Source organism: Rhinopithecus bieti, unplaced genomic scaffold (assembly GCF_001698545.2).
Source record: "Rhinopithecus bieti isolate Rb0 unplaced genomic scaffold, ASM169854v2 scaffold_6792, whole genome shotgun sequence".
Taxonomy (NCBI): Eukaryota; Metazoa; Chordata; class Mammalia; order Primates; family Cercopithecidae; genus Rhinopithecus; species Rhinopithecus bieti.
In genome coordinates this window covers 1,346,628-1,361,254 of record NW_016805361.1, presented here as the reverse complement: position 1 = coordinate 1,361,254, position 14,627 = coordinate 1,346,628, and positions in this window count along the sequence as shown.

Below are 14,627 nucleotides of genomic sequence, written 5' to 3'. Positions count from 1 at the left end.
TTCGGCCTCCCAAAGTGCTGGGATTACAGGCTTGAGCCACCGCGCCCGACCTGGCTTCCCAATTTTATTGCAAAATAAAGGTACTGTTTGCACAACATGTTCTGTCTTTCATATGGTCCTTAAGGACAGAACTTTGTCTTAGCCTTGGGTCCCTGTAAATGGATAGGAACTTACCTGTGGTTCTTTGTCCATTAAACTTATTTTTTAAGTTCATTTGGAGCATTCTCCTGGAATATATAGACTCACTTATGGGATAAAGTAAAAGCAGATCTGTGTTGCAGATAGTACCTTGGCAAATTATATTTCTGTATGTTTGATTTGTAGTCATTTCATTTGGCGTAATTAATACTGGTCTGGATTTGGGGAAGGAGAGAGAGACACACACTGAAATTACCATCGGAAAAAAGAAGGGAGGAATTTCAAATCAGTGACCCATGTGTTTATTAGACTTAATTGGCTGGAACTGGCAGGATCTCATATAGGGTTTCTAAATTACTAGGCTTAAAATGTGATGAGTTTGACATACTTAGCCTGACTCTTAGATTATAAACAGTTTTTGAACATTCATTGAGATCATTAGGTTCTCCAGTTTTCTCCAAATACTAAATTTGTGTGATATATTCTACGATGAAAATTCTGTCCTATCTTCAACAGTAACCAATAAGAAATGAAAATATCAAGTGTTAACAGAGTGCCACCTATTTTATATTTTTATTATTAAAATTCATGTATATCTTCACCAAGAAATTGACTTCAGTGTTGTTAAAAGTAAGTCAGCATTATAGTTTACTTAAGTAATTCTAGAGCTATTTTTTTTTTATTTCATAGGTATTTATGGGGTAGAGCAAATTAAGAAGAAAGGAAATTTAAATTTGTGAAACTTCAGTTACTAGAGAGCTATATATACTGTGCCTTTAAGTACGTTTTATTAAGTGTACATAGCTTCATCATTTCTCTCTCCTTAAAAAAAAGTATTTTTCTCTCTGGTAGGAATGTAAAATGGTGCAGCTGCTTTGGAAAACAGTGTGGCAGTTCCTCAAAAGGATAAATATAGAGTTACCATATGATCCAACAATTCCACTCCTAGATACACTCAAGAGAAATGAAAATATATGTGCACACACAAATCTGTACATGAATGTTCATAGCAGCATTATTTATAATAGCCAAATGCTGGAAACAACATAAATGTCCATCAGCTAAGTGGATGAACAAATGTTGTTATCCATACAAAAATTATTATTCAGCAATAAAAAGGAATGAAATGTTGACACATACTACAACATGCATGCACCTTGAAAGCATTATACTAAGTTAAAGATGTCAGTTACAAAACACCACATATGATATAACTGTATATATATAAAATGTCTGAAATAGGTAAATCTGTAGGGACAGAAAGTAGATTAGTGGTTGCCTTGGGCTGGAGGGATAGGAGGATGGAGGGTCACCATAAGGGTATAAGATTTCTTTTGGAGGTGATAAAAATGTTCTAAAATTTTCTATGGGGATGGCTGCATGACTTTGTGGATATACTAAAAAAGTACTGAATTGTACTTTACACAGTTGATTTTTATGATGTGAATTATATTTCAATAAAGCTATTACCAAAATAATGTTTTCCTTTCAGAACTGTTTTATAAGAATCTTAAGAACCATGGAATATCTTACTAAAATATATAAAATAACTAGATGAAGTTGACATTATACTAAATAGCATTATTAAATTTTAAAGTCCAAAAAATACTAAGAGGATAAAGTCAAGAAGCATTTTCAGAAACACAGGAGAAAATGCTATCGTTTGTCATCTTGAGAAATATGTATTTTTATTTAGTAGTCAAGCCAAGGGAATTTTTTAAAGTTATGAATCACTTCTATGCTGTATGCTCATTCCTATTAAGTAAAACATAGGCAAGTAGTATTCATATTTTTGATGTGTGGAAAATTACTATTAAATGTACCTCGCAGCACTGTACTGACCAAGATGTTTCCAGGAGAACTTAACTTGTTTGTAGTTGGCAACTGTTTTTTTTTTTTTTTTTTTTTTTGAGGTGGAGTTTTGCTTTTGTCATCCAGGCTGGAGTGCAATAGCATGATCTCGGCTCACTGCATCCTCCACCTCGGTTCAAGCGATTCTCCTGCCTCAGCCTCCTGAGTAGCTGGGATTACAGACGTCTGCCACCACGCCCAGCTAATTTTTTGTATTTTTCGTAGAGACGGGGTTTCACCATGTTGGTCAGGCTGGTCTTAAACTCCTGACCTCAGGTAATCCACTTGGCTTGGCGTCCCAAAGTGTTGGGATTACAGGCATGAGCCACCGCACCTGGCTGGCAGCTTTTAAACTTAAACAAAATGATACAGAGGCAAGAAAGCTAGATTGGGAATCAGAAGCTCTATTTTTAAAACTGACTATGAGTTTTATGAATTAAAACAGCCTCAATTCCGTCTGTAAAATAATGGGGACTCCTCCAAACTGAAAAATTTGTTGTGAAGTTAAAAATAGATATATGTGTATTGCAGAACGCTGTACAACTGTAAGGTGTTGGAATAACTATTAATAATTATTAATAAGATAAACCACTGGGTACAGTGGCTCATGCCTGTAATCCCAGCATTTTGGGAGGCCTAGGCAAGATGATCACTTGAGGCCAAAAGTTCAAGGTCAGCCTGGGTGACATAATGAGACCTTGTCTCTACAAAAAATCAAAATGTTAGTTGGCGTGGTGGCATGTGCTTGTAGTCCCAGCTTAGGGAGCTGGAGTAGGAGGATTGCTTGAGCCCAGGAGTTTGAGATTACAGGTAGCTGTGATTATGCCTCTGTACTCCTGCCTGGAGAAGAGCAAGATGGTCTAAAAAAAAAAAAAAGATGTAAATAACACTAATATTATTTGTTAACATTTTGTATTGTTGTTGTATTATTAAAATTCCAGGCTGGGCGCAGTGGCTCACACCTGTAATCCTCGCACTTTGGGAGGCCAAGGTGGGTGGATTACCTGAGGTCAGGAGGTCGAGATCAGCCTGGCCAACATGGCAAAATCCTATCTCTACTAAAAATACAAAAACTGTTGGGCTTGGTGGCTGGCGCCTATAATCCCATCTACTCGGGAGGCTGAGGCAGGAGAATTGCTTGAACACGGGAGGCGGAGGTTGCAGTGAGCCAATATCTTGCCACTTCACTCCCGCCTGGCAAAAGAGCAAAACTCTGTCTCAAAAAAACAAAAAGCAAAAACAATAAAATTATTGAGAAGACCAAAGGGATAAAATTTCTCTCTTTCTGTCTCTCTTGCCCTCACTCTTGTTCTCACTCTCCCTCTGAGATCCTGAACTCAAAAAGTTAAAATATTTTGAATAACTATTTTCTAGAGAAATCATGAATATTTAATAAGACATTATCAAATGTATAGCAGAACCTATAACTGACTCTTTTATGTTCAGTTAATCTCATCAAAATAGAAACCATTATCTTTCATGCTTTCAATAGCTAGTATCAATATATCCTGAGAACTTTTCTATTCTGCTTTCATAAAGTATTCCCCATTTAATTTATGTTTCTTTCAAGTAGATTTTTATCCTTTACTTTTTATTGTTATATATTCTTATAACAAATATAATATATAGGTATAAATAAAATTTAGAATATATGGACCAACAAAAAATGAAAAAAACCTTAAACTTCTTACAATAATAAGTTGTACATGTCTTATAGCATAAATCGTGCTGTCTTTCAATATGTTCAAATAAACATTTTTTCTGGATTTCCTCCTCCTCCCTACATCCTTTAAAAAATTATTTGTAGTGAGTAGTATCTGTCTTTCTTGCCTGACATGGAAACCAGATGGAGATGCATAATGCTTTTGCTAAATCTCTAAACGTTCTCATTTTTGAGAAACAGTAACCAATGGTAAATTAAAGAACTATTATCACTGATTCCTCTTTATAATCTGTGGAGTTTTCTGTTTACTCTGACCACCAATTTCTTTACTCTTACTGGATGCCAAATCATTACAATGTGATTTGGGGAAATAAGACATTATAAAAGGAGAAATCAATTATTCATACCTCATAGAAATAATCACATTTAATATATTTTAAATCTGTCATATATATATCTTATATCTGCCATATATATATATGTGCAGTTATATAGAACCAAAAACACTTAAACACAAAGATGTAAAACTACTAAACCATTCAGGTGCAATTTCTTTTTCAAACCATAGAAATGTAGAGAGAATAATCTCAACTAGTCTAAGCAGACTTCTCTTAGCATCAGCTCTTCTATGTGCCTATGCTGTTTTTCTTGGTAGATTAAAATTACGCAAACCTTCTTTGGTTGATTAAAAGCTGTAGGTACTCTCCAATTTTTGTTGTGGTTTACTTTCTCCTTGGTTAGAAGTTTTTAGTTAAATTTAAAATGTTTGGTTGTTTTTTGTTGTTGTTTTGTCTTGCCTGTCACATACTAAATCCAGTGAGAAGAACCTGGCACGTTAATTATTTCCACTTCTCAAAATAGATTTATTGTTAATTTCCCCTTTCAGTGTTACTGTTCTTTCAAAGAGATAAAGATTTAATTCTGGGCACTGCCCTACAGGAGCCATACAGGACATTTTAGTTGACCAACCTTTAAGTAAAACAGAGTCCTTTTCATTTCATAAATGCCTTGCTGTTTATGTATTGCTTGTAGCAAATAAGGGGCTCGGAAATCTGAAATGCAAAGAGAAAATTCTTTGCAGCAGTTTTCAGAAGTAGTTATTCATAAACTGAACACCGTAACAATGAGTCGTAATTAGGATACAAAGTAAACAGAACACATAATCGTTTATATTCTCATTTTCTTCATTTAGTACACGAAGAAGGGATGCATAAACTGTTTTTGAAATAAGTTATTTTGTGTGTGTGTGTGTGTGTCTGTGTGTGTGTGTGTGTATCTCTTAAGATGTTTGGCCAAAACTTCATTTCTAGCTCCTACAGTTATCTCAGTATCCCTCTTTAAAAGATCTTTTATTTTAACTCTCCTCTCTGCCCACCAACCTACTTAGATTCTGTGGTTCGTAATTTCAAGAAGTGCTTTGCCAGTATCTCAAGCACTTTTCTACTTCATCTTTTTTTTTTTTTTTTTTTTTTGTCCAAACCTCTAACTTTAGGAAACATCAACTTTTTCACTACCTGCACCCTAGCAGCCCAGGTCTTAGCAGAAAACGTACAGTATGGCAGATTGATTTCATCAGGTTTCAAATCTGACTTCAAATGATCCTAAACACTGTCTGGCAAGCCCCTTGTGTCTATTTGGTTGATTTACTTTCCCACTTAACAAGACACTTTCAGACTTTCTCCATTCTCTTCTACTCTCTCCAACCCAGTGGTCATCACAAGAGAGTGGGGGTGTGGTGGGAAGAGCAGTTATGCCTCCTACCCCTCGGTGACATTTGGCAATACCTGAAGGCAGTTCTGACTGTCACTGTTCAGGGTGGGCAGAAGTGTCACTGAAATCTAGTGGGTAAGAGCCAAGGATGCTGCTCAACATTCTACAACTCACAGGACATTCCCACACAGTATAGCATTGTCTGGTCCACGATGTCAGTATGCTGAGATGAGAAACCCTACTCTAGCACCTTCATGCTTGGCAGATGCCTTCTTTCCTTTACAGAGAAATAGCAGCTAGCTTTTGGGAACTCCCTCATCTTTTCTGTTTCAAGCACAAAACACGTTTCTCGGCACTGAGCCTCACATCTTGTTATGATAGAGCGATGATACCCTTTTCCTGGCTGAGGCTAACTACCACCCATGCGTTGGACTTTAAAACCTCTCATTTTCTCTGTAACATTATACTACTTTTATCCAATTTTTGTTCATGTATATTCAATTTTGCCTTTTATATTTGCCCTTTTGACTTTAAAACAATACAGTTTCTTCAACTAGACAAAACAAAACAAAAAGATGTTCTATTCTTTCAGGTACTGCCTGTCCTCCCTCTTCACAGCCACATTTCTCCAAGCGGTTGTTAATGATACCAGCTGTCTACAATTCGCCACCTCTCACTCACTGCTCAGCCTACTCCAGCCTGGCTTCTGGTCCTACCCTCCATTAAAATAGCAATAATGAAAGTCACCAATGCCCCTCATGTTGTGAATTCCTGCGGTATTTTTAAATCTTCCTTTGACTTCACATCACAGTAGCATTCAACAACGCTTATCTTTCTCGACTTTTTAAAACAGTCTTCCCTTGACTTCTGCAAGACACAGTCTCTTGGTTTTCAACATCTGAAACATGGTCAACATGGTCAATTATTTTGTCTCAGATGGATTCTTCTTCTTCCTGGCTTTTAAATGTAGGCATTTCCTTAAGGCTCAGTCCTGGAACTTCTCAATTTTCACTGCCTTCCTAACTCATGCCATTCAAACCCATTGCTTTAGTGAGTATGTATATACAAGATATTTTCAAATTAGTATTTCTGTTTCAGACTTGGAGTTTGAGGTCTGTATGTCCAGTTACCTACCTTTTTTTTTTTTTGTATGTCTCAAAATATCTCAATTTCAACATATCTCTAATAGGCATCTGCCTCTTTTCTTAGATGTTGCTCCTTCCAATACCCCCATTTGTCTTAGAACATGTTTATGGTCCTCTGTGGCTGTAGGACCTCCAAAGTGACCTCAGTTTTGTCTATTTTGAAGCCTGGTCATTCAGAAAAGTAGGGATTGTTATAATGGAGCTTACTTGGGAGGGATCTTTCCCTGTGCCCTCATCCAAATTCTTTTCGAATCACTCTTTCACAATCAACTATTACTTTCATGTGAGAACTAGATGGATTAATATTGAAATGTGGCAGCCCAAAAGTGGATTAATGTTGGGAGTGGTGAATGTCTGGTTTTGGTTTTGGTTTGCAAGGTAAGAGGTGCTGTTAGCCCAGTAACTAAAAGTTCCTAGGTTTTAGTTCATACCATGAGACAAAAATTTACGTATTCAAATTTGATAATCTCTTTCTTTAAGATTGCTAATGCCATCAAAAGCACTAACTTCTACCCATAATCACTGAATTGTTTGAATTCTTCACTGGTGGTGGCAACATTGTCTCCCAGAGCTTTATATCCTGTTGGGCAGTTGAGCTCAGGTAACCAAGAAAGATAATTTAATTACCATTTAGTCACTGTATGCCATATACTTCTACATTGTCTTCCCAAAATACTAAGGACACTTTCATGGCTTTATGTAACACCCTACTTCCTGATTCCAAATTCTTTCAGTTAAGATGCTTTTGATTGCAAATAACAGAAAACATACTGGTTTCCTTCAGCAAAAACAAACACACACAAAAAAGGAATTTATTAGAAGGATATTAGGAGGATACATAGGCTCACGGAATCAAAATGTGACTACTGTTTCCTTAAATGAAGTGGTTATGCTGCTAGAAGGAACTAGAATGATTTGCAAATTTATATCTAGAGTTAGAAACCCAGGCAGCCTCAGGACAACAATTATAAAGTAACACCCAGGAGGAGAAGGCTTAGACATCAAAAGATTGTAGGATTCCCCCAGTTTATATCAGTAGCAATCACATATATAAGAATAGAATTTTAGGGCGTATGACCAGAGATGGAGAAATGTTTTGGATTAGTCTGAACTTATCAAAATGAGTTCACTTACCAGGGATTCCTGATGCCATGTGATAGAGAGAAGCTGGGCTGGTTAACACTAACTTGACCTTACATCTGAACTTCAGGTGTCACAAATGCCTAAGAATAACATGGAGAAGATTATTAAAATAAGTGGGAGATTGAAATCTTGGATTTGATTTATCATAGGTGTCCTGCCACCCATCCAAAAATGTATCCCTACAGCAGGCCCAGAAAACATTCCATTCATTAGGGCTTTTGAGATACACATTGTATTCAAAGCAAAGCTCTGACATATTTCAAAAGGGGTGTACTGGTTGTTCTTTGCAGGTTGTTCGAGAAGCTGAAATAGAAATTGATTTCTTGATTTCAGTAGGAATAGTGAGTCCCTGAGAGGGGAGAAGCCAGGTGGGTCACTTATCACTGAAGGAATAAATGGTGGGCCTGGTCCCCATAATGGCAGCAGGGTATGAAATGGGATGACTACAGAAATCTCTAACAGGGACTAATGGATCATAGAATTTTTGGGGCTGAAAAAGAACATTCCATTAAGGCCACATTTGATTTTACTACGCAAAAACCAAGTCTGCTGAACACAGTTCTTTTTTGTTTACTCTATAGTAGAATAAAATATATATGTTTTATTAGTGGAGGTTAATTCTACAATTTATCATTTAGACTACAGAATACATATCACAGTGTAACTAGAGGGAGAAAGGATATAACCTGGAGACTGTAGATTTGTGACTAAATAGAGTAATTGATGAGATTTGTGATTATCTTCATTTGGAAAAGGAATGTGCTTTTGTAATATCCCTTATCCAAAATGCTTGGGACCAGAAGTGCTTCAGATTTTGGATTTTTTTGGATTTTGGATATTTGCATGTACATAATGACATATCTTGGGTATGACAACTAAGTCTAAACATGAAATTCATTTACATTTCATATACACCTTATATACATAGGCTTAAGGTAGTTTTATGTAATACTGTAAGTAATTTTGTATATGTGTTTTGACTAGGATCAGTCTCATGAGGTCAGATTTTCCACTTTTGGGTGTAAAATTTTCTGCTTGTGGCATCATATTGGTACTGAAAAAGTTTTGAATTCTGGAGCATTTCAGATTTTAGATTTTTGGATGAAGAATGCTCAACCTGTACAAGTAATACCTATATTACATTAGGAGGAGCAATCTTTTGGGCAGTGTAATTTTGAGAAGAAGGATATGAGTGAATGTTGTGGTATATGTTTGCCATTTTATTTCTGACTGTCTAGTATTTAACCATGTTGTTGCTGTACGCTGTATTCTCTATTTGGAAGCATTCCCCAGTGAATATAGTCTAGGAAATATAAATGCTTCGTCTCCCACTACTGACATGAAGGTGTCAGATTCTCTCTCTCTCTATACTCATAGAAGCCAAGGCTTTGGTGTGTCACCTCATCAATTAGACACTGCTGCCTGGGATTATAAATTTAAGTAAGAAGAACATAAATGAAGACAGGATTAGGATTAATCTTTGGTAGTACAGTGGCATGATGCTTGTAGTGTCGGGGTCTCCTGGCCAGATGATGCTTGTCCAAAGACACTCTCTGGTTTTCAGGCATTTTGCTCTAGCTTCCTTTGATTTGGCGAGTTCTTGATTTTCTCCTCCAATTTCTTGTTTTTAGATAATTGGAATTCATTTATATTGCTTGCATCCTACTGGACACAGAATTTAAAACCAGCCTAATATTCTTTCCTCCCTAATCCTGGTCCTCTTCTAATATTCCCTGTCTCAGTGAACAAGTTGAACAGGCCAAAAACCCAGGGTATATTCTTGATAATCCCCTTTTCTCCAACTCATGTCTAACCCATCATTAAATTTTATTGATTTCTCTCCTTGAATCTATCCACTACTCTCCAGTTCTACTACCATCACCACCAATGCCCGAGTCCAAGCCATCCTCATGTCTCACGTGAACTACAACAACGTATTTGTTCAACCTGAGCTCTTTTCCTCCCCCAACCCATTCTTCCCCAAATCCTTTAAATGTAAAATCTGATCATGTCATACGCTACCCTGCCAGCCAGCCACTTCCACTTTCTCTTAGTCCTCAAGGAAATTGCCTTGCTTCCTATCTCCAGGCTCTTTCCTGTTTCTGGAATTCTCTTCTTCCCCTGCTCCCTACACATAGTTAACTCCTATTCATCCTTCTTCACACCTTCTACCTCATAGTCTCTCCTTATGATTGCTGTCTTATTCTGCTTGGACTGCTAGAACAGAATACCACAAATGGGGTGGCATAAACAACGGAAATTTGTTTCTCTCCATTTTGGAGGCTGAGAAGTCCAGGATCAAGGTGCTGGCAAATTAGGTTCTTGTTGAGGGTTCTCTTCCTGGCTTGCAGATGGCCAGCTCCCTATTGTGTCCTCATGTGACCTTTCCTTGGGAAGGGAGAGAGGGAGAGAAGGAGAAAGAGAGAAAGAGGTAGAGAGAGAGCTTGACAGAGAGAGACAGAATCTTATAAAACTACCAATCCTGCCATATTGGAGCCCCACCCTTATGACCTCATTTAACCTAATTATCTCTTAAATTCCTTATCTCCAAATATAGTCACATGGAGGTTGTATTAGTCTATTTTCATGTTGCTAATACAGACATACCTGAGACTGGGCAATTTACGAAAGAAAGGTTTAATAGACTCTCAGTTCCACGTGGCTGGGGAGGCCCCAAAATCATGATGGAAGGTGAAAGGTATGTCTCACATAGTGGCAGACAAGAGAAGAGGGCTTGTGCAGGGCTTTATAAAAGCTTTATAAAAGGCTTTATAAAACCTTCAGATCTCATGAGACTTACTCACTATGATGAGAATAGCATGGGAAAGACCCACCCCTATGATTCAGTTACCTCCCACTGGGTCCCTCCCACAACATGTGAGAATTGTGGGAGTTACAATTCAAGATGAGCCAAATCACATCAGAGGTTAAGACTTTAAGTATGAATTTAGGGATGGGGAGACAAGATTCAATCCATGGCAGCTGACTTCCTCAAACTCCCTGGCAAGGTTAGAATCCCTATTGTATGCTCTCATTGTCCCATGTAACTCTTCCTTAGAGTACTTGTCCTGGTTGCATTTTACATTTTATTTAGATGATCTGTGATTAATGTCTGTCTACTTCTAGGAGGGTAGTTCCACAAAGACAAGGATCTTGTTTGGCTTTTCTCACCAGTGTTTCTTTGTAAGAACTGATGTAAACCAATCTGGGCAAGCACAATGAGTATTTCTGTTTTATAGATAACAGAAGCTGCTAATAGTTAGAGATGGGTGAAGCTGGGTGCTCCCCCACAATCTCTTCTGCAGATTATGATGAAAGCAAGTCTTAGACTAAATTGGGCCACTCAAATAATCATTTATTAAACAAATAAGGATTAATAAAAGGCAAAGCCAGCATATATTATCTATTCTGGTAAACTCTGTAAAATCCCAGTTATTCAGTTCTTTTAAGTTTCACTGAAAGCAGATACAACATCAATTTAGAGTCAGGATTCAGTTATCTTTATAGTTAGCACCAGCTGCCAGAATTGTCTGAATCAATGATTAGATTCGAGAGTTCAAGCCTTAAGTGTCATTCCAAATGGTGAAAGATGAAGGATGAAGACGAACTGTTCACTAGACTCTTACCCCTATTCATGGAAACATGGGAGTTGGGAAGGAAGCTCTAAAATACCCTACTCTAACCACCTATTTTGAATACCACTAATTTCACTAGTGGGTATCCATTTCTAATATTCACTGTACTAATTAACAAGCCACTAATTTTACCAAAGAAAACGATTTTCTCATATTCTTCATACTAATTCATGGAAACCTCTGTTTGATATGTAGAAGAATGCTATGTGTAAGGATGACTGAAACCTTGTACTAGCTGGTTCTAAAATGTGGCCTTTCCAAGTACTGTATATGTTAGTTGATGACCCTGAAGTTCAGGGACAGGCAGTTTTTGTTTAGGATAACAAAGAAAAAAAAACACATTTAGGGTATATCACATTGTTTATGCTAAAGTATTTTAAAGTGCATTACAGATAAACATTTACAAGTGCCCAGCACTCAGCCATTCAGTGAATGCTCAATAACCATGTGATACATACACACATGTGTTCTTTGCAGCTCTATTCACAATAGCAGAGACACGGAATCAACCTAAATGCCTATGAATGGTAGACTGGATAAAGAAAATAGTGGTCCCATATACACCATGGTATACATACAGCCACAGAAAAGAATGAGATCATGTCCTTTGCAGGAACATGGATGGAGCTAGAGGCCATTATCCTTAGCAAACTAATGCAGGATCAGAAAACCAAATACCACATGTTCTCACTTATAAGTGGGAGCTAAATGATGAGAACACATGGACACATAGAGGGGAACAACACACACTGGGGCCTATCAGGGCGGAGGGTGAGAGGAGGGAGAGAATCAGTAAAACAATGAATGGGTACTAGTCTTNAATGCTCAATAACCATGTGATACATACACACATGTGTTCTTTGCAGCTCTATTCACAATAGCAGAGACACGGAATCAACCTAAATGCCTATGAATGGTAGACTGGATAAAGAAAATAGTGGTCCCATATACACCATGGTATACATACAGCCACAGAAAAGAATGAGATCATGTCCTTTGCAGGAACATGGATGGAGCTAGAGGCCATTATCCTTAGCAAACTAATGCAGGATCAGAAAACCAAATACCACATGTTCTCACTTATAAGTGGGAGCTAAATGATGAGAACACATGGACACATAGAGGGGAACAACACACACTGGGGCCTATCAGGGCGGAGGGTGAGAGGAGGGAGAGAATCAGTAAAAACAATGAATGGGTACTAGTCTTAATACCTGGGTGATGAAATAATCTGTACAAAAAACCTCCATGACACAAGTTTACCTATATAATAAATCATTGAATGTACCCCTGGAACTCAAAAGTTAAGTGAAAATAAAATGTAAAACAAAACAAAAAACAAAACCAGATGTTGGTGAGGCTATGGAGAAAAGGGAACACTTATACACTGTTGGTGGGATTGTAAATTAGTTCAGCCACTGTGTAAAGCAGTTTGGAGATTTCTGAAAGAACTGAAAATAGAACTACCATGTGAACCAGCAATCCCATTACTGGGTATATATGCAAAGGAATATGAAGCATTCTATCAAAAAGGCACAGACACTCATTTGTTCATTGCAGCACTACTCACAATAGCCAAGACATGAAATCAACTTAGGTCCATCAATGGTGGATTGAATAAAGAAAATGTGGTACATATACACCATGTACTACTATGTAGCCATAAAAAAGAGCAAAATCATGTCCTTTGCAGCAACATGGATGCAGCTGGAGGCCATTATCCTAAGCCTATCAATGTAAACAGAAAACCAAATACTGTGTGTTTTCACTTATAAGTGGGAGCTCGCCATGAGATACACATGGATGTACAGATAGAAACAATAGACACAGGACTACTAGAAGCGGGAGGGATGGAGGCGGGCAAGAGTTGAAAAGCTACCTGTTGGGTACTATTGATAGAGACAGGAGACAGCCGAGGGTTTCTGGTGAAACTTCACCTTCAAGCCTAAAACAGCCTGAAGGCTAAAAGACCAGACTGCTGGTCCCAGATGAAACCCGTGACCTGGAGGGAGAACTGCCTCTGTTTGCCCACCCTTTCCTGATGGATTCTTTCTGAATAATGCCCACATGCACACTGGGGGAATGGGGTGGAGCCACTGGAAGTTTGTGCCTTGTGCAAGGAGGAGCCTGGGCTTTTCATCTTGGTATTCAATCTGAAGATGGCCTGGTATTCGATCTGTGAGGTGGAAGCCTGTTGGCAGAAATCCCTCTAGCTTTGCTGAGAGTTTTTTTTTTGTTTGTTTTGTTTTTTGTTTTTGTTTTTTCCTTTTCACCCAACAAATTCTGCTCTCCTCACCCTCCCGTGTGTCCGTATGCCTAATCTTTCTTGGTTGTGACACAGGAACCCAGATTTAGCTGAACTAAGGAGCAAAAATTCTGCATCACTATGTTTACTATCTGGGTGATAGGATCATTCATACCCAAACCTCAGCGTCACACAATATATCCATGTAACAACTCTGCACATGTACCTGCTGAATCTAAAATAGAAGTTGAAATTTTCAGGTAAAAACCATGTGATGCGTGATATAAATGAATATATGAATGAATGATGAATTAATTAACGTTAGCCCAGTTTGCATTGTTTGGGAAAAGATTATAATGCTACTTTTACTTTTTGTTATATTAATCATTGAGTTAGTATATGCTACAGATGTAGTCAGTTGAAAATAAAACAAAACTGTTTTCATTTTGAATAACAAATTGGCTCATATGTCCTGAGGGCAATGTTTTGGCCTCTTTTTAGTATCAAATGTTCTGATCAAACGTTGCCAAAGGACCCTCCTGAGAGATAAAGAAGTGTTCACGGAAAGAAACAAACTCTACATGTTTACAGAATTGCTAATCTCTAACAGTGTAATGCCCAACAGGTTCTCCTTCTTGCTGTGTAGACAGACCGGATTTATCAAGACAGGGAAATTGCCATAGAGAAAGAGTTTAATTTACACAGAGCTGGCTGTATGGGAGACTGGAGTTTTATTATTACTCAAATCAGTCTCCCTGAAAACTCTGTAGCGGCCAGTGAGTTGGTGGGAGTGCTGATTGGTTGGGTCAGAGATAAAATCACAGGGAGTCGAAGCTCTCCTCTTGCATTGAGTCAGTCCCTGGGTGGGGGCCACGAGACCAGATGAACCAATTTATTGATTCAGGTGGTGCCAGCTGATCCATCAGGTGCAGGGTCTGCAAAAATATCTCAAGATGTTATCCTCAGGAGCGATTTGAGGAGGGCCAAAATCTAGCTGCATGACTCCTAAACCATGATCTCTAATCTTGTGGCTAATTTGTTAGTCCTACAAAGGCAATCTAGTCCTCAGGCAAGAAGGGGGTTTGTTTCAGGAAGGG